The 22,212-nt window shown below is 35.1% G+C and overlaps 1 pseudogene across 1 annotated transcript; it reads right to left on the bottom strand.

Annotated features, from left to right (window-relative positions):
* Positions 1-13,737: 13,737 nt before the first annotated feature.
* On the bottom strand, positions 13,738-22,093 carry LOC128931500 (spermatogenesis-associated protein 31E1-like; annotated as a pseudogene). Its single transcript, XR_013525825.1, has 2 exons — positions 19,375-22,093; positions 13,738-14,336 (listed from the first exon to the last, which is right to left on the bottom strand). The product of XR_013525825.1 is annotated as a spermatogenesis-associated protein 31E1-like (transcript).
* Between the last annotated feature and the right edge of the window lie 119 nt (positions 22,094-22,212).

The following is a 22,212-nucleotide window of genomic DNA, read 5'->3' as shown; positions in this document are numbered from 1 at the left end:
GTGTGATACCTACAGCTTTGTTCATCTTTCTCAAGATTGTTTTATCTTTTTGGAGTCTTTTGTGATTCCATATAAATTTCCAAACATCTTCACTGTTTATTAAGAAATGCCTTTAAGATTTTGATAAACAAATAGAACAGAAAAGAGATCCTAGAATTATATTCACACATCTAGAGACAACAAATACTTGACAAGGTGCCAAGAATACACAATAGAAAAATGATAGAGTTCCCATAAATGGTGTTGGTAAAACAGACATCCACATGCATAAAAATGCAATTGGATCATTATTTTATACTGTATACAAAATCAACTCAAAACAGATTAAACACTCAAACCTAAGATCTGAAAGATTAAAACTTCTACAAAAGAACATAGAAGAAAAGTTTATGACATCAGTCTTGGGAATGATTTTTAAAATATGATACCAAAAGCATAGGTAAGAAAAGCAAAATAAGGAAGCAGAGCATATCAAACTCAAAATCTTCTACACAATAAAAAAATCAACTAATAGATTAAAAGTCATTCTATGAAATGGGAGAAAATATTTACAAATCATATACATGAGAAGAAGTTAATATACATATTATATAAGGAATTCCTACATCTCAATAGCATAAATATAAAAGCTAATAATGCAATTAAAATGAGTTTAACACTTGAATAGACAATTATCCAAAAGAAATACACAAATGGCCAGTGGTTATATGTAAAAACCTTTAATAATCAGTAAAATACAAATCAAAACCACAAGGAAATACCATCTCATACCTGTGAGGATAGCTGTTATCAAAGGACAACATGTTGGAGAGGATGTAATGATGTTACCTTGCTTCACTATTGGTGTGAATACAAAATAATATAGCCATTTAAGAATTTAAGAATAGAACAACTATAAGAACTAGTAATTCCACTTGTGAATATTTATCCAAAACAATTTAAATAAAGATTTCGAAGAGATATCTGCACTTGCATCTTCATTGCAGTATTATTCACAATAGCCAAGAGGTAGAAGCAACCTAAATGTCCAGAGACAGATAAATGAATAAAGGAAATGTGATACATACAGTAGATACATACAGTAGAATATTAATGAGACTCAAAAAAGAAGGAAAGCATGAAATGTGCAGCAACATGGACAAACTTTGAGGACATTATACTAAGTGAAATAAGCCAGTCACAGAAAGACAAATACTGAATGATTCCACTTAAATGAAGTGCCCAAAACAGCAAAACTGAAAGAAGCAGAAAGTAGAATGGTGGTTACCAAGAGTGGAATGGTGGTGGTGGTGGGGTGAGAATGTGAGTTCTTAATCAAGGAGTATAAAGTTTTAACTACATAAGATGAGTAAGTTCTAAATATCTGCTGTCCAGCAATGTGCCTAAGGTTGACAATACTTTAATATACACTAAAAAAAAAGTTAAGAGGGTAGATCTCCTGTTAAGTGCTCTAGCCACCAAAAAAAAAAAAGTCATGCCTTAAATTGTACCAGATGAAAACTACATGCTTTCAGAATCTTTCTTGGCAACATACATCTGAAAGTTGCCACTGAATTTTGCTACTCAGCAGGATGCTGTCAAAAATTTTATTAATAGACAAGAACAAGAGAAGTGAATCAAATATCTCAGCATGTCCTTTGGAAGGCCAACAATCTGACATCCATATTATATTAAACTCCAAAAGAAGCTAAAGGTTTACAAACGAATGGTGCCGTTCATCTCTGTATGCATGAACCTCAGATTTATCATATCAACCTTAACCTCTTAGAATTTTTCCAGTGTTACTGTAGCTAATACATTTAGGCAGTATCAGCTCTGAAGAGATCTCAAATAATAGTAAGCTCTAAGTTTGCTAGTCTGTGCAAATAAATAAGAAAAGAAAGAGAAAGAGAAAGAGAAGACATCCCGTGAAAATTAACTGTGATAAACAAAAGGCAAAGGATGTATGTCTAATAGACATGGTGAAATTACTGGGAAGATAAGGCATCTCATCATCAGTTGATGGCAGAAGCTATTATTAGAGCATGGAAATGGAGTAGTTCTTATGAAACAAATAAGCAAAAATAAATGGAATAGAAGCAACAAAACAAAACTAACTAAAATGTACTTAAGCACAACCAGAGACCCTAGTAAAATCAATGAATGGTGACTATATTAAAGAAATATAGCCTTTGATCATTTAAAGTAGCATTTGTTCCATCGAATTCATTTTAAAAATTACATTGCTAGAAATAGCATGTTTAATGGTAGCATAAAAGTAAAATTTGAAGATTAAAAATCAGAAAAATAGAAAATTTTAATTATATTATATAATTAATGAAAAATCTATCTTTATATAACCTGTCATATAAATACTTCTGTTTTTTGGATTTTTGTTTTTAATATTAGTAAGTAACCATTATTGATCAGTGATATTTTTGCCATGAATATGGAAGAGAATACTAATATTTTTCATTATATTATTTAAAAGTATATTGGAGTATTCTGAAGAAGTATGTAAACTCCATTTCTGTGACAGATTTTTGTTTAGCCAATATTTGAAAGTGATTATAACAGCACATTTTGTTTTGTTATTTGCAGGAATATAATAATCTAGATGACAGAACATGTAGCTTTTAAATAAACTATATAAGAATTCCATAGATTTTTCAAACAAAAGAATAAAAATTAACCCCCTAAATTAAAACTTTACCAATTTTTATAATAGTAGTACTGAAATAATATAAAACTATAACATTACAGATGATTTTTTCCCTGTTCTCCATGAGAAATATATTGAAAATGCTCTTATCCTTCTCTTTTATATTGTGTCAATTTTTTCCACTTTCATTCTGATTTTTATCATAAAATCATATTACAATATCCAAATTTAGATAGGCATACTTTCTGAAGGGGAAAAAATATAGTTTAAAAAACACAGACTTTGAAATTACAAAAAAATGTCAGTTGTCACCTGGCTTTGTTCTTCATTAGTCTGGGTTCAAGGAAAAGAAAAATTATCTTTTCCTCAGAAGTACAGAAACCAATGGGTAAGATTGTTGTTTTAAAATGCTAACACATAATATTCATCAGATATAAATTCCCTTCTTTTATTTCTTGATTTTAAATTAAGAATTTATTGAAAAAAATTAAAATGACAACAAAAATGCAATACAGATCTAACATTTTTAGGATTCCATTTTATTTTTAAATAAATATTATTGTTCACTCATATTTAGTTTTTACATATTTACAGTGTTATTATGGATAACATTTTATATTTTATACCTTAACCTAAAATTACAGGATACATAATACTCCATTTGCATACATAAATAAGGAAAAGAAAACTAAGCCATATATTTACTTATTTACTTTATGTTCATAAACTAGATTTGTTTGTTGTTATTATTTTGTTCTTGTACAACTTTTAAAAAAATAGGTCTAGCTTATGAGCCTTTCAGTGTAATTGTCATTATTTACTTAATGTACTCATTTGTTGCTTACCACATCAGCTTGAGCATATAAATTCTTTTTCTCCAAATGTATTTCCCCTATTAATTACTCTGAAATAACAAAGCTAAAACTCTCTCCCTTGAGTTGGGAACTCCCTGACTCGCTGGCCAACACTGCCTGTATTTTAAAAAGCTGAATTCATAATCTATTATTTGCAAATCTAAGCCCACAATTTTAAAGTTTTATTTTCATTTCTATAATACTTTTGGAAACTGCTGCTACTCAACTTTAATGATGCCTCAATATTAGTCATTTTTGCTTGCACACACACATGCATATTATTCTAGTTCTGAGAGAAAAAAGATTTTAATACCAAATTTTAATATACCCTAAGAAAAATATCTCCATTAAAAAAAAAACACTAGCTACAGTGATTTATTTAAGACTTCATCATTTTTATATAGGATTGTTTTTCTTGGTGGTTTATTTAATAGTAAAATGCAAATCAAAGAATAATTAAAACACTATTTTAGATAGCTGTCAGATACAGAACAAAGTAGATACAGGGGAGTGTAATTAATTATTCCCTCCAGTCTCTATTTTTACTTTAATAGGTTTCTTATTTGATAAGACAAAAACTTAGAACTATTGAGATTTCAAATGAAGAGCAACTTTAGCCTAAGGAGAAAGGAATATTTATTATAAGGATATGGAGAAATCTCGTAAAAATAGGCAGAAGCTCACATTGACCTCGGCAAAAACAGCATTAGGAAATCAGATACTGTTCATCCTTTCTCTCTGCCTCCCCAGGCTTATCTGTTTTAGTGTTCCCTTACTGTCTTTGTTAACTGATTTCTTTTCTCAGACCAAGATGAAGAAAACATGGTTGCTGATAAATGTTAACATGTTACATTTGTAGTCATCTGTTGCTAGGCTCTGAGGAGCCACAGTTGTCACAGAAGCATCTCTGAATGGCCAGAGATGCTGTCCATTCTCTTTACTGGTCTACTGTTTTATAGTTGGTTAGGGAAGCCTATACTTTTTAAAGAGAGTTCATTAAAAAGTTTAGAGAAGGAGTCTAGAAAAGTAGAACTGTAACTATAATTTTATAAATGTGCAGCATGTAAGAGAGCAAAAATTTTTTAAAACTTGATTGATTTGAACAGAATATATTATAATGTATTTGCAGGAACCCAATTAGTCATATTAGCATAACTTTGTGATTCTACATATTATTTTATTATGTAGCCTGAAGACTTACCCAACCTAATCATGATATTTTTATCAAGATATAAAACAGATAGAATATTAAAAACTTCATGTGATTTAGCCAAATACAATGTATACATTATGGCTTAACAAATAAATCAATGTTAAAATGGATAATATTACCAGACATTGATAATAATCAATTTATCCATTCAACATAAATTAATGTACGCATACTATATTTCAGGAACTAATCTAGAAACCAAGAATATATCAGTAAGCAAAAAACACAAAACTGACAATATTGTAGCAAAATGTTACTATTCATTAATCTTATCTGCTCTAAACATTCTTATTTTTATTAAAAATATTATAGTTAATATTTTTAAAAGAAATATACTTAATATACTTACACTCTTATTAATCACTAAATATGCTATTCTGATGCAGCAAAATCATTCAAATTCTTAAATACATACATATAACAGATAAAAATGGGAATCAGTAGTCTTAAGAGTTGATAGTACTAGTAGATATACTTTTTATGGTAAGGAGTAAAAATTTAAGGAACACGAGCTGCCATGCTGGATTTGATATCACCTTATTCTGAAACTCTGAGAACATTATGTATCATATAAATGTAAGGTATTGAGCATGCATCTGGAAATGTCAAAAAAACACTATTTTACAATGTATGTATTTTTAATGAAATCTATTGCTGATGATAATTTTAAGGCTTTATTTTAGCAATGATAAAAATGATGCATTTTGTCAAATGTGTTTTTTGTTTTTCTCGTGAGAAACACCTGGGTTTGTTGTCTTACTAGACCCATGAAATATATTAAAATATTTTCTTATATCAAACTATCTTTGCATTCTTGATTAACGGAGTAATGTAGTACTGCTCTTTTACTATTGAGGTAGACTAATTGATTTGCTACTGTTCTCTTTTGTTTTAGAACTATAGTATCAGAATGGGTAGACTTTCTCTTCCTATTTTACAGGACTATTTAGTATCATGTGTATTTCTTTTAAAGTTTCAAATAATGTCCCAAATGCATTTTTAAGAGGAATTTATTTGAAAATTTATATTCTTTAATGAGTTTTTCATCTTTCATGGTACATAAAATTTTAATTCAACTTAATAACAATGGCCTTCTTGATTATTGATTGTATGTGATTTGTCTAATAAATTATATTTATAAAGAAATACGAAGTTTTATGTTAATTTTTGTTGTGAAGTTCAAATGTTTTGGTATAGGTTGTCTGGAGTATTTTTTTTTTTTTTTTTTTTTTTGAGACGGAGTTTCGCTCTTGTTACCCAGGCTGCAGTGCAATGGCGTGATCTCGGCTCACAGCAACCTCCGCCTCCTGGGTTCAGGCAATTCTCCTGCCTCAGCCTCCTGAGTAGCTGGGATTACAGGCACACGCCACCATGCCCAGCTAATTTTTTGTATTTTTAGTAGAGACGGGGTTTCACAATGTTGACCAGGATGGTCTCGATCTCTTGACCTCGTGATCCACCCGCCTCCGTCTCCCAAAGTGCCAGGATTACAGGCTTGAGCCACCGCGCCGGACGCGGAGTATTTCAATTAATAAAATTCATTTTTCAATCAGTTATAGAAAATTAAATAGCTAATGTAGAGAATTCCTGTATACTTCTCTTACTATTAACATCTTGCATCAGTTGTAGTTACCACTCATAAACTAGCATTCGTACCTATCCATTAATTAAAGTCCATAACTAACATAAGGATTTACTCTTTGTGTTGTATTGTTCTATGAGTTTTGACAAGTATATAATGTCATGTATCTACCATTAGCCTTTACAATATCATCATGAATAATTTCATCGTCCTAAAATTTCTGTGTTTCACCCTTTCATTCGTCCTCAATACTGAAACCCAGTAACTACCCATATTTTTATTGCCTCTCCAGTTTTTTCTTCTCTAGAATGTAATATTAAAACTGTGAAGTATGTGACCATTTTCAGACTGGCGTTTAAAACTAAGTGATGTGCCTTTAATGTTTCTCTTGTGTCTTTTTATGGTTTGATAGCTCATTTCAGATCACTGAATAGTATTCCACGGTATGGATGTATCACAATGAGTTTTCAATTTGCATATTGAAGGACATCTGGGCTGCTCCCAAGTTTTGGCAATTATTAATAAAGCTGCAATAAGTATCTGTGTGTAGGTATTTGTGTGATATAAGTGTTTATTTAAGTAAATACCAAGGAGTTCTATTGCTAAATTTTATGGTAAGAGTATTATTAGTTTTGTAAAATACTGCCAAAATATCTTCTAATGTGGCTGTACCATTTTGTATTATTACAGGCAGTGAATGAAAGTTCCTAGAGTTTTACATTCTGACCTGATTTTTGTGTTTTCAGTGTTTGGGACTTTAGCCAATTAATAGCTGTATAGTGGTATAACTAGGTTTCCAATTTGCAATTTTCTAATGACATATGAGTTGTACCTATTTTATATGCTTTTCTGACATCTATATATCTTTTTTTTTTTTTTTTTTTTTTGAGATGGAGTTTCGCTCTTGTTACCCAGGCTGGAGTGCAATGGTGCCATCTCGGCTCACAGCAACCTCCGCCTCCTAGGTTCGGGCAATTCTCCTGCCTCAGCCTCCCGAGTAGCTGGGATTACAGGCGCGTGCCACCATGCCCAGCTAATTTTTTGTATTTTTAGTAGAGACGGGGTTTCACCATGTTGACCAGGATGGTCTCGATCTCTTGACCTCGTGATCCACCTGCCTCGGCCTCCCAAAGTGCTGGGATTACAGGCTTGAGCCACCGCGCCCGGCCCTCTGACATCTATATATCTTATTTGATGAGTTCCTGTCCAAATCTTTTGCCCACTTGAAACTGGGTTGTTTGCTTTATCATTGTTGCCTTTTAAGTATTTATTTTTTTGTGTATTTTGGATACAAGTCCTTAATCATATGTATATTTTATATGTATTTTCTCTCAGATGATCTTGTCTTTACATTCTCTTTTTAGTAATGTTATACAAGTGTTTTTTTAATTTTAATAAAATCCAGCTTATCATTTGTTCCTTTTTGGAACATTCTATTGGTATGACATATAAAATTTCATCACTAAACAGTCAGCTAGATTTTTTTTATATTATCTTCTAGAAATTTAGTCTACAATACATTTTGAAGTATTTTGTTTTGTTTTGATAAGGATGTAAATACAGTGTTTAAATTTTTCCATTTGGATATTCAGTTGTTTCAGCACTATTTATTTAATTAAAATATTATCCTTACTCTTTTATATCATCTTTGCTCCTTTGTTTTGTTGTTGTTGATGTTGTTTCCATTTTTTGCTTTCTTGTTGTTGTTGTTGGCTTTTTTATTCATGACATAGCCCTCAGGAGGTTCTGACAACATGCTACCTGCTGCTTTGTTAATCAGTTGACTACAGTGTGGATCTGTTTCTGAGTTCCTGACACAACGAACTGACTTGTTTGTCTTTTCTTTTGTCAGTACCACACTGTCTTCAATATTATAGCCTTTTAAGAAGGCTTGAAATCAAGTAGTGTCACTCCTCTGATTTTAGTCTTTTTCTTTAGTATTGTATTGGCTGTTTTATCTTTTCATAATATCACTCTGCTTACTTTATTCTTTTTCTTCATTATTGTATTGGCTGTTTTGTGTTCCCAATCACACTTTAGAATCAATGTGTTGACAACTACGAAATAATTTGCTGAGATTTTCATTGAGATTACACTGAATCAAGATGTTTCAGTTAGAGTTAATTTGGAAAAAACTGGTATCTTAACAATACTGAGGCGTTCTATTCGTAAGCATGAACCATCTCTTCATCTATTTAGATTGTCTTTATTCTTTCATCAGTTTTGTGGTTTTCCCTATGTAGATCTCACACATATTTTGTTAAATTTATTCCTAAGCACTTCATATTTTTGGTGCTAATATAAATGGTGCTTTTGTTTCCACATTCAAATTCCAATTGTTCTTTGCTGGCATACAGGAAATGTCTTTTGAATGTTAATTTGTATCCTACAACCTTGCTATAATCACTTATTAATTGCAGGAGAATTTTTTTTCTGTAAATTTGGGGGATTTTTCTACGTAATTGATCATGTCATCCACAATGACAATCTTATTTCTTCCTTTTCAATATGTATCCTCTCTCTTTTTTTATTCATTAGTGAGGACTTTATTATATTAGCAAATAAGAGTTATATTTTCTACATTCAAACTTATTATAATGTAGATATTTGTATTTATTTATATCATCTTATTGTATGCTATTTTTCCTATACAGTTTCTAGGTTTATGTTTCCTTGTTTTTTGATTTTTCATAAAAATTTTACTATTTGGAAACATTTATATTTATTGTAATTGCTAGAAATATGCTAACAATGTTAATACATGTATTTAAGTAATCCTAATATTTACTAATGTTTCTGTTGTACACCTAAACTCTAAAAATGTCTTTAAAATATTTAAGGTCTATCATTAATTCCAATTAATTACTACTGTGTTCTCCTTGCTTTTTCTATCAGAAAATTTTCATTTAATGTCATTATCTCCTTCCTGTTTTAGTACAACATTTCGAATTTCCATTCATGAAGGTTTGTTGGAGACCAGCCCTGCTTTGTCTGAAAACTATTTTTGGCTGGGCACAGTGGCTCATGCCTGTTATCCCAGCACTTTGGGAGGCTGAGGCGGGCGGCTCACAAGATCAGGAGATCCAGACCATACTGGCTAACAAGGTGAAACCCTGTCTCTACTAAAAATACAAAAAATTAGTTGGGCGTGGGGCAGGTACCTGTAGTCCCAGCTACAGGCTGAGAGAGGAAAATCGCTTGAACATGGGAGGTAGAGATTGCAGTGAGCAGAGATCCTGCCACAGCATTCTAGCCTAGGCAACAGAGCAAGGCTCCATCTCAAAAAACAAACAAACAAACAAACAAAAAAACTATTCTCTATTTCTTGTAATTCTTAATATAATTAAGTATAACATTCTAGATAAAGAGCATGCTTTTACCTTTCCACAAGTTTTCAAAATCACTCCACTGGCTTTGATTGTTGCTCTTAAAATTAGATGTATTATTTTTGCATTTTTGCAGTTAAACTGGCATTGATTTCTGCTATTTATATGATTACCAAGTGGTCTCATATTATATGCCATTACTTTCATATCTCTAGGTCTGAAGTTCTGTGTATTAACATTAGTTGGATTTACTGGTTATGTGACTATGTAAACTGTTATACTTTATTAGTTCCAGAAAACTCTTGGTGAATGCATCTCTTAATGATCTCTCTGAATTATTAATGTTTTTGTCCTTCTACAACCTCTATTTCTCATTTTATCCTACAGGTATCTTAAGACCTTGTTCACATTTTCCTTTATTTAAAAAAAAAAAATCTCTGATACATCCTGCATAATTTCTATAGACTTATCTGATGGTTTACTATTATCTCCTGATATGTCAATTTGTAGTTAAACTGATACATTAAATTTTACATGCCAATTATTTCATTTTATTTATAAAACCTATTTTAGTTATTTTAAAAATTGATACTTATGTTTTCAAGCTACTATTATTTTTAAGTCATTTGAATTATGTGTCTGGCAATCCCTTTATCTGAAGTATTTTTCAAGTCTTGCTGTTTACTGCTGATTACTTATGCATATTTTGTAATTTTTATTTGTGTGTGTACATGTGTTTGTGTGTGTGTGCGTGTGTGTGTGTGTGTGTGAGAGAGAGAGAGCAAGAGAGAGAGACATCATCCTGAGAAAATCTGTATTATACTCTATCAAGACACTAAAGTTCTAGGAGCATTTTTAACAAAATTATCAGTTCAATGTGTTTCAAAACCTACAATGTGATGTTTATTTCTAGTTCCCACTGCACTGATGACATGTCAGTCTGGACGAGATAGTTTAATGTGGTTGTTCTCTTATTAAATTCTTTCTTGTTTTTTTTTTTTTATAAGCTTGGGTTCTCCTAGATCATGAAAATCAGTCTATGGTTTACCTTTATGGGGAAACACTTCGAAGGCAAATGTAGATTTATGGGTAAATGAGATGCTAAAAGTTTGAGCAAAATAAACCATCTGTTTTTACATTAAATAGTCAAAGAATAAACACTGAGAATTGCTGATGCTAGCATTTATGTATAAGGCAGTAAAATGCATATCTATAAAATAACTGTCAGTATCTTAATATTTACATGAATTATTATTTTCTCAGTTTATATTTAATGTGCAAATTATTACTTTTTGATGGCAAGTAGAGAGTAATAAAGCAGCACTTTCTAGGCAAAACCCCAAAACAGTAGGACTTAGCATAGAAACTCCTTAAATTTCTCGGAATTAGGACACAGTAACATTTGTCTCTATAAAGAAACATGGAATTAATTTCCTCAGAGTAATGGATAACTGGAAGCTATTTTCTTATTATATTAGAGCCAAGCCAAGCTATTTAAACAAAACACTTGATATTTTTTGTTAAAATAAATTCTATCAATGAAGCAACTAAACTTTTTTAAAAAAACACCAATAGCTGAAAATCAGAAGCCATCTTCAAATGATATAAAAAACCTAAAAGAGCATTAATAGAAACAAGGCACTTTATGGAGAAGTTCAAGATTGATAGTATTAGGATAATAGAATCTCTAGGAAACACTTAACTAAGACTGTTTTTTATGATCTCTTCTAGGAAAAAAAAGAAATTAATAATAATTTGTACACCCATGTTGTACATAACTTATGTCTTAAATTTTGTTTCCAATATTTTTTATTGAATAATTCTTATATTCTTCCTTCATAAACTCTTAGGTAAAAAAATCACTTTTCAGGTTAAAGATATTTCAATGATACCTATATTTAGTGAGAGTATACATTTATTTGATAACCTAAAATTGATGTATTATTTCCCTTTAATATCATTTGTGCATACATCAATTCATGAATCTTCATTCTGGATATTAGAGCAAGGTGATTTACTCCCAACAGATAAAGTCTAGGCATTGGAACAGCCTAATCTCTTCCTTATGGAATGTAGCCTCAGTGAGAATCTTAGTGTTCTATCTGCAACACCTCATTTACCTAATAAATGGTAGAGCCTTCACTAAGATTTATGTATTTTGTACCCTGGTCCATCAGTACTTATGCCATACCACAATATTTTATAAGATTTAAAGATTTGTTTGATGGTGGGACACAACACAATGACACTTGGACAAAAAGCAGAATTTGTGTTACTTACAGTTCCAAAAGAGAGAAGGCTGCCAGGCAGCATCTCACAAGAGATTGCATGGAGTGACAGGGCAATAGCAACCTGGAGCTGTAAAGGCAGCCTACAAATAGGGTGGGGTTAGCTAGGTTGCTGTGGCGTTTTTTGTGGATTCATCTAATTTGGATAATATCCCATGCCCCCCCACACACAAGGGCTATTTCTAAGTGTCTGGTATGTGGCCCTTGGGGTGATTAGGGTGGGTGTATAGGGACCCTAAAGTGTGAGAGCCTGAGAAGGGAAGGTATTGGAGGGGGATCTTAATTGGCTACTCAAGAGGGATATTGACTGGCCACTTGTTAGGGCTTCAAATCTGGGTCAAGATAGTATTAAAAAAAAAACTGGACTATACACAATATATTTTTTAAACAATTTACTGTGTAAGGATTTTTATTTTATATATTTTTTCATTAATAAAAGATATGTTCAATATTTTTGCTGTTTTGCTTTCAGTTTCTATCTGGAAATTATTTTTTCTTTTTGCTCTATAGAACTGTAGTATGGATGAAATAAGTAATATAGTGAACACTGTCTAAGACATCTGTAAAAAATATGTTTCAACCTTGACAAAACACACTGAAGCTAAGTGAACTTGAACTCTTGAATATGAATATCTTGATTTTGAATGTTACTCATGTGTGAATCTTGCTCTTTGCTCATTGATGTATCAGCTTATCTCATAATCTGTTTTGCATTTCTTTCCTGAAAATTTTTTTACTGTAACAAGTGCTTATGTAGGGAATTATATCTCAGTGTTTCAAAGAGCAGGCAAGTTCACTGTGGTAAAAACTTGATTAATTTCTATAAGGCTGTTAGGAAGGCTGTAAAATATTCTGAGTAAATCCAACTTTCAATTGGCTGTGGATAGAAGTAACTGGAACTTGTTGTTTGCCTACATGTTACACTTTATATTTACATCACAAATAGATTCATCCATTGAAAAAGACTGGATCAAACTGGTCATTAGCTAACAGGAATTTTAATTAATTTACTTAGACATTCCTGAAATTGTAATATAAAATACTAAAATAAAAATATAAACATTAACTATATTTATTCTGAACAGAATAATGCATAACAGAAACAAAGGTAATAAAAAATTATCTTGTTTTCAAAATACATTTTTATACTATCTACAGATATTATTTTTACACTATCTACAGATATTATTTGAGTGCATTTTTTTTCCTTTTTAGGAAAACTTTCTTCTAGGACAAGGTCATTATTACCAAGAGACAGCACAATGTCTTCTAAAGTACAAGTTCAATTAAAGAGTTGGATGGGAGGATGTGCAATTCATAGATGAGCAAAATCATTCCCAGACATTTTCCAAAGGATGATAGTTTTATATTAACAAATTTAGTCCAAAACCTGGACCTATTCAGCATAAGACCTCTGAAGTGACCTTCCAAATGCTAAATAATGCCTAAAGGCAATAGTTATTTTATCATCTTTACTCCTAAAAATCAGCATAATGTTAATTTTGATAAAGTTAACCAAAAAGCATAAAAATCTTAATAGATATGAAATGTATCTGCTTTTCTGCCTCAAGAAATGTGAATATATTAATCTTAAATTGCAATGCAAGATAGTGAAGTCAGAGCAAAGCTCTGATTCCAGGGTTATTATAGACTGTATTTACTTAAGTTATTTAAACTTTAGTTTCCTCATCTAGAAAGTGACAAGAATAAAATAATACATTTTCTTTGTATCTGCTAGGGTTTGTATGATTGTCCAATGAGATATAATTTTCAAATGACATAATTATATTAAAAATTGTTACTCAAGCAAATTATAATATTTGTTGACTTTGGATTGATATTTATATCTAAGTTGTATAATCCAATGTAAAATTATACTTTCTTTTATATCACTTGAAAAGAATAAATATATCATTATATCACAAAAGTTCCTAAATAATAGTCTAACATGTATTTGCTGATATTATTGAAATAAAAGAAAAAGTTCTCAAATGTTTTAAGTTTCAGAGGCATTAAACAAGAGCAACTCCATCTTGAGTACAGGCTGTGTAAAATGAGCTGAGAAGTTCTGCGCTGCTTTCTCAAGAGGTTAAGGCATTCATCATCACAGGATGAGACAGGAGGTTAGCACAAGATACACATTTTAAAGATCTTGCTGATTGGGCCGGACGCGGCGGCTCACGCCTGTAATCCCAACATTTTGGGAGGCCGAGGCAGGTGGATCACTTGGTCAAGAGATCGAGACCATCCTGGTCAACATGGTGAAACCCATTCTCTACTAAAAATACAAAAAATTACCTGGGCATGGTGGCGCCTAGCTGTAATCCCAGCTACTCAGGAGGCTGAGGCAGGAGAATTGCCTGAATCCAGGGGGCGGAGGTTGCGGTGAGCCGAGGTTGCGGTGAGCCGAGATCGTGCCATTGCACTCCAGCCTGTGTAACAAGAGCGAAACTCCGTCTCAAAAAAAAAAAAAAAAAAAAAAAAAAAATTCAACAATTTAAGAAAAACTTTAACTTTAAAAATAGAAAAAAGCTTATGAAACAAGGATATATAGAAAAAAAATATTTTTTACAGCTGTACAATGTGTGTTTTAAGCTGAATATTTTGCAAGAGTTAAAAAGTTTAAAAAAAAGTATAACAAGTAAAAAAATTGGCCGGGAGCGGTGGCTCAAGCCTGTAATCCCAGCACTTTGGGAGGCCGAGGTGGGTGGATCACGAGGTCAAGAGATGGAGACCATCCTGGTTAACATGGTGAAACCCCGTCTCTACTAAAAACACAAAAAATTAGATGGGCATGGTGGCGCGTGCCTGTAATCCCAGCTACTCAGGAGGCTGAGGCAGGAGAATTGCCTGAACCCAGGAGGCGGAGGTTGCAGATCACGACATTGCACTCCAGCCTGGGTAACAAGAGCGAAACTCCATCTCAAAAAATATATATATATATATATGGTAACTTAAGGTTAATTTAATATCAAAAACCTTTTCTTTACAAATTTAGTGGTAGCCTAAGTGCATAGGGTTTATAAAGCCTACAGTAGTATACGTCCTAAGGCCATTACATTCACTCACAACTGACTGATTCACCCTGAATTAATTCCAGTCCTGCAAACTTCATTCATAGTAAATGCCTATTCAGGGACACTATTTTTTATTTTTTTTACACCATAGTTTTACTATACTTTTTCTGTTTAGGTACACAAATACTTATCATTATGTTACAATTGTCTACAATGTTTATTACAGTACCATGTGGTACAGTTGGTAGCCTAAGAGCTATAGGCTATACCATATAGCTGAGGTGTGTACTCAGCTGCACCATCCAGGTTTGTGTGAGGACACTATGATGTTCACATAGTGACAAAATTGCTTGATGATACATTTCTCAAATCATATCTTATTAAGTTAAGCAACACACGATCATATGTCTTTGAAGTTTCTCAAACTTGTCACTAATTCACCTTGACCACTTGCCAACTCCTATGAACCAGCAAATCAAATTGATTACTGATTCTAACGGACATATAGTATTAAAATTTGTGATACAGAATGCTACTGAATCATAGAATATATTTGCTTTAAAAATACATAATATCAGAATATATTACATAATTTATCATATGATGGGAATTCAGTTAAAAATCTTTTTAAAAAGCATTAAAAGCATGTTTTCTCCAAAGCAGAAGTGCTTCATCACTGAGGATACACAATTGACGCAAAGTTTATAACAGTAAATATAAACTAGTGTGCATTGTCTTTCTCTGGCACCAGCATGGAGGAAGGCACAGCAGTTTGAGAGCAGCAGCAGGCAGTGCGCAGCAGCACCATAGCATTATAGCATAGCTACCAAATGAAATTGAGAAACTCTTTCCCATGAAATTGAGGGCAAGAGGGTAGTATGCTTTGCTTGGTGTGGCTGTTTCATTTCTGTATATATTTACTCATTTGCTTTACATTTGTTCTATGCTGCAGCCAGAAGTTTGCGCCAGCAAATGAGAGGTGGGACTGGCTCTCTAAGGTTGCTGCTACTTCTAAACTTTTCCCTTGAGGAATTTGTTATACCAGCATGGGTATCTGGAGTTAGTTAATAATGTCTTTGAAATGGAATATAAAAGTCGCAACCCTGCTTCAATCCAGAAAAATAATCTTCTGTTGCTTGAGCAAATTTTACAGGCTGTATAGAGACTTAGGAAACTGAGGAAAAACGTCATTTTTCAGGGAACTTAAAAGTGTCCCTTCCCATTGTTTATTCCTCGAAGCATAGAAATGGGTGGAACCTTCCTGGGCTGTCAACTTCTCATCTTCAAATAGTCTTATAAGCAACTTTTAAAAAATGCCTTTTTATCATTATAAAGCCAGTTTTTCTATATTTTAATACTTTTTTTTACAGGAACCCAAGATATTGGTTTTACAGAAAAATAATTTATTCTATTTTAATTTTTATTTGTTAAAGACAGGATAGTTCAATGTTTCCAAATCGTTGTCAGAGAACCCTGAGTAACACTGAACTATGGTTACAAACCCACTTCTACATCCCTCCTGTTTAGATTCTGGTATCACATGCATGCATGTACATGTGCATCCACACACACACACACACACACACACACACACACACAATCGTCCACCTACATTTGACAAAACAAACAAAAACTTTGTAACTCCTGGTTACACATTGAAAATAGAAATGGATAGTATATTAATTGTATGCATCTGTAAGTTATTAAAGTACATATATTGTACTGTGATATCTGATCTCTGTAGTTTCCTCTTCTGTTTCTTTTTAAAATTGCTCTCTTGCTTTCATACTGTCTTTTACATGTATGTTAACATGTGGATTTTACTAAGTAATAGTATTTCTAATCTAAATTAACATATCTATATTCTTAAAAATAACAATCCTTTCCCACAAAATAGGCATGACTTTTACTTATGACTAGTGGCTCCATGAAAGGGAATTTAAAGTAAATCTGTTTTTGAGATGTTTTTAAAAATGATATTTATTCTTGTAACTATTTTGCTTTGTTTTACTTTGATTCCAAACAGTGTTAAAGAACCTGTTTTGCACAAGTTTTGCACAAGTCGCCAACATATATACACCATTTCAAAAACATCTGAAACTATTTTAGTTTGGACAGGAGAGGGAAATATAAATTTTGAGATATACAATTATACATGGTTGAGGACACACATTTGGTTAAATATAAAAATACTTCCCAAGTTAAACTATTAACTTTACAATCAAATATACCAATGACTTTATTTGAAAAATAGTCTCTTGTTTCAAGTCCTCTCTGAATGAGATTGATTAATGCCTGCTTAATATAACTATGATTTTTTTTCTCTCTGCTTAGCAATAATTCATTAAAGATAAATTTTATGGGAGCATCTTCGCACAGCCAGACCCTGTGCGGAGCACTGAGAATTAAATGATAAAGGCCTGGCTTTGGTGGGTCACATATCTACCCTAAAGAATAAAACATAAAACTAAAAATTAAAGTAGAAAAGAAATGCAAGTGCAATGTTAGGGTATATCATGTCATATCATACATCATATTCAGTTTTCTTCTGCTCTGTGTCAGTTTACAATTTCTTAAGTGAAACACACAAATTCTATAGACAGATATGAGAATGTAGAAACATAAATATCACAATTTAAAATTGGAACTAAAATGATTATTAAGAATCAAGAACATTTATATCAAAGCTTATGTACTCTTTCCTGCTATATAAAATTAGCAGTAGGCAAATGGAAGAAAACAGAAGCAGCTATTCAGGAAACATAATATCAGTTTCTTTATTCCATAAAGTAAATAAGACAGTACGTGAAACAGAACACTTTTACTTTTTTAGCGATCCAAGTTACTTTATGCCTTCATAACTATTTGATGCAATTAAACAAGAGAATAGCCACTGGACAAGGGATCATGACCAAGTTTGTTTTTCTCAGAGGGTCATAATTAATAGTGAAAACAGGCGAATTCTACTTTTTAAAAATTTTGCATAATTTTTATAAGAAAGCCATGAGTGCACAGAATTTCAAGCAATATTTTTTAATAAAAACATAACTTAGTCTCATTTATTAGGAATAATTTTGCTACATTAAATTTCTGTCTCCATTATGAATAATTTATTTTAATTATTGCATACAAAAATTAAAATTCAGAGTGAACTTTATAATCATTCTACTCTTGAATTTCTTTTAATCATTGAAGAGGTTTTAGGAAAATGTGTATAAGTATAGTATAATTTTTAAAGTTTTTGAAGTAGCTAAAATTCTCAACATTCAAAAGTGGTAATACATGTTAGTCTGACAAAGATTTGCAATAAAAGATTGATCAACTGTGAAAAGCCATTAACACTGTTTTTGGTAAAGCATTAAAATAATTATACACTGGTTACAAAAACTTAACATACAGGGAAATTATCAGTTGTCATTAAGTCAAAAAAGTTATTCTCATTGCCTCAGTTTAACAGGTCTAAAATATTTTAATAAACTGTTTATGCATTTATAACTGGTTTCAAGCTAAAAAGCTTTCAAAATTGCATTGCTTCTATGAATAATGTACACGCTGATTTTAAAAACTACATAGGCAAGAGTACAGATGGCATGTCACTTAAGCTTACAGAGTACATTACAGACTTTTCTTTAAGAAAATTTAGAACAATCTTATTGAATTGGCCTATTTTTTAGTTTCTCATAAAAAATCCTTGCCTATTTCTTTTGTCCCTGAAAATATTATGCTATTCTCAATGACTTTCTCAAAATAAATATCTCTGTATATGTCACCTAAAAATGTCATCTATGTTGAAACAAATTTAAAATAATTTGGGTCTTGATTGTCTAATAGCAAAATTCTGAATAGGTTTGTTACAGATAAACTTGTTTTTCCTTCAAATGTGCACTCTCTGCCCTTTAGAAAAATCCAAATTTCCTGTAATCATTCATGAGGTCTTGTGAATTTTTACAGAACTGTATATAGTATTTAAAGGTACAATGAGAAGAAAAGGGAAATCTATGATAGCATCTTACTAACCGAGTTTGAAACATTAATCATTAAATAAGAATCAATGCTAATCATCAGTAATATCAGCAAAAAATAGCTCTGAGGTTAAAATATCTGCATTTGAGTACCATATCTACTAATTTTGTTACTAAAAGGGCTCAATTATGCTATTTTTAAAATCCAGATTAAAATCTAGTTCACTGAATTATTTTAAATGTAAATTAAAATACTGTATTTAAAGTAATTTCTACAATGCAATAAATGGTACAATTGCTCATTGTTTCTATAAGGGCAGCTCAAGGGTGGGAGTTCCCACTGGTAATAAGATTATTTTACATAAACTTTTTTTTTTTCTTCTTAATAGAAGGCCTCACACAAAACCTTAAAAGATGTGCCTCCAGCATCTGCTGGGTGCAGGGATGGAGGAAGGAAAGCTCCTGGAAGGTGTTCACATGGGCTTTCCCACCTCTCCTGGATGCCAGGTTCCCAGGGTCCTTGCAGGTGTCAGACTTGGGAACAGCACGTTTGGCCATGAGCTGGGAGCAACGCACAGTGCGTCTCTTCTGCCAGAGGCTTCGGACTCCCTGGAATTCCCTCTGGGGCGGCAGCAGGTCTCCAGGTGGCCAGAATCTGCCAGGAGAGCCACGGGGCTGCACCTGGTGGATGGCACTCCTTCCTCGCCACCGGTGCTCTGGGAGCTCAGGCCTGGTGGCAGCCCCGGAAAGGATGGGGACTGACTTGGGGCTGCGGGGGGGCGGCCTCTCCTGGGGAAGGTAGGCAGTAGGTTCACTCAGGACAGCCTGAGACTTTTGGAGGAGAGAGGGCAAAACCCTCTTCCACTTTGTTCGCTTCTGCAAGGGCCATTCAATATACTCCTTTTTAGTAAGGATGGCAGAATGTGCACCCCTAATCTGAGTGGAGAAGAGCACAGTAGGCTTGGGAATCAGTGTGAGAAGTGGGCCTGGGTCTGGATCCCAGCCAGAGGTGGGGTCTGGGGTCAGGGCCTGGCTGGAGTGAAAGGTTGAGGCTGGGCCACATGGTGGGGCTGGGGTGGTGCCTGAGGAAGCTGTGAGGATGCCTCAACCTGAGGTTCATGTGGAAGAGAAGTGGAGGCTTCATGGAATGATACGCTTTGCCTGTTTCCTGAGGAAGCCTCTTTCGAAACCCAGGCCGCGACCACCAGGGAGGGACTAGCTTTTGAAAGAGGGGAGCTCCCAGAAGAGCTGGATGCTGCATTTCTGTTGAAAGTGGTGTCGGAGACCTGCTGCGGACTGGGCGGCTGCTGTGGTTGGGCTGTCTGGTTCCAGAAGGGATGGGGAGTCATGGAGTCCCACTCCTTCCGCAGTGGTGTCATCTGTGGGCAGTCCACCCCCTTCCCTTCTTTCTTCTGCCACAGCTTCATCACTGCCTTCTTGGTGTGAGAGTCTCCAGCAGATTCTGCACATCAGGGTGGATGAATGTGCACTCACCTGCCTTCGTCTGCCTGGGTATGGGGTCTCCCCAGAAGGAAGGCTCCAGGGGGTGGTCGGGAAGATGCTGTTGCTGGAATTTGCCATGTGAGCAGGTGGAGAGGCCCCACGTGGTGGCAGCCTCCTTCCACCAGGAGAGGTCCCCGGTGGGCTTGCCGGAGCACTCAAGGCCAGAGATCACTGTGTTTGGAGCCGGCGGCTGCTGCTGGTGTGGAGGGGAGCTGTGGGGGCCGGGGTGCGTTGTGGAGCCACACAGAATTCCAACCAGGCTGGAGGCACATGCGGGTGGAGAGGAGGCCGGGGTGCACGGGATTTTAGGGGAGGCAAGGGCTCTGGTGGCCTGGTGGCACTCAGGGTTGAATGTGATCCAAAAGGCTCTGAGGAGATTGTCAGGCCTGTTGACAGCATGGAGGCCAGAGGAGCCAGGGAAGCTGGTGGGGACAGGCAGGATGAGGGGCCCAGCAGCCACGTGGGCCAAGTCAGAGGTAGGAGGAAAAGCTGAGACCTGTGACATGTAGGTGGCCTGGGGCAGGGAGTCTCAGCAGGTGGGGAGAAGGCTGGCTGGCACTGCAGTTTAGCATATGTTCTTTATCCTCTCACGTCGCTTTTTCAGTCTCCTAAACCATGAATTGCTACCTATCACCCGCATGTTGTTTGTGAATCCTTCCAAGGATAGGCAGGGACGTTTAGCTGGCAGGGGCCATTCATCTTTCCCCCAACCTCTATTGCTCAGGAGGGACCAGTGGCAGCTGCTGGGGTTGCCCTGACCATTTTGGTTGTTGGGAACTGTGGCTGGCAGCTCTCGGTGGAGGGAAGCTGCTTACTACTGGAGCCGCAGGATCCTTGCGCTGGGTCTCCTTCCCCCATATCTGCAAGCCTGAGGAGCTGGGTAGCTGGTCTTTCTCCAGTGCCTGAGAGGCCGCCTTCTCTGGCCAATGGGAGCAGCCAGGAACTGGGCCAGGGAGCACTGCTGGAGCTGGGTCAGGCTTCCCAAAGGGAAGGACGTCTCCTGCAGGAGACCGGCCTCCATGGGCCTCGGATTGGACACTTCCCTTTAAGGCCCTGGGACTGCAGTCAAGGGAAGCGAGGTTTCCCTGAGTCTCCAGGGGCCTCGAGGTAGATGCTGTTTTTTCATTGCCACTGGGACCCCCTTTCTCCTCCTCCTGCCCCTGGGTCTCTACCTCTTCATCCACCTTCATTGGTTCTTCCGGCTCTTCTTCTGCTATCGCCTCCATCTTCAGGATTGGGCCCAGCTCTTGTAGCAAAGGCAGTCACAGGGGGAGCTTTAGTCTTAGATGAGGGATCCTCACGGGGCTTCTGCGTGCAAAGTGGCTTGCAGACAGCACGAGTTTCTTCCTTGATGGGGGCCTCCACACCGGAGGAGGCAGGTCCTGCAGTAGGGAGCTCGAGTTCAGGGTGAAATTCGATCCGGAGGGAAAACTAGGCCTAAGACCTCGCTGATGACTCAAGAAAAATCTAGACGGGTATAGGGTTTCCAGGGCAGGCACACACGCAGGAGCTGCAGGGTGAATCTGGCCAGCTGAAAAGTCAGAACGAACAAGAGGAGACCATTGTGGTTGCCACCACTGCTGGGGCCTGCGGTGGAACCGGGTAGAAAATCTGCTGAGACAGTTGCCCATGTTACACAAGTTGTGCACAGACAAAAGTCAACTATCATAATGTAGAGTGTACTCCTGAGTCTACACCTGAGTGTACACCTACTAGTGTGTGGCCAGAGGGCACTGGGCAGCTGGGCTCTTATGACATCACAACGGGGCTGATGACAGAGCAGGGTGTGGGGCAGTGCACAGGAGCCCAACAAGAGCACCTACAAG

Source organism: Callithrix jacchus, chromosome 1, assembly GCF_049354715.1.
Source record: "Callithrix jacchus isolate 240 chromosome 1, calJac240_pri, whole genome shotgun sequence".
Taxonomy (NCBI): Eukaryota; Metazoa; Chordata; class Mammalia; order Primates; family Cebidae; genus Callithrix; species Callithrix jacchus.
Note: the sequence above shows the minus strand (reverse complement) of the source record. Positions and strands in the feature narration are given on the sequence as shown.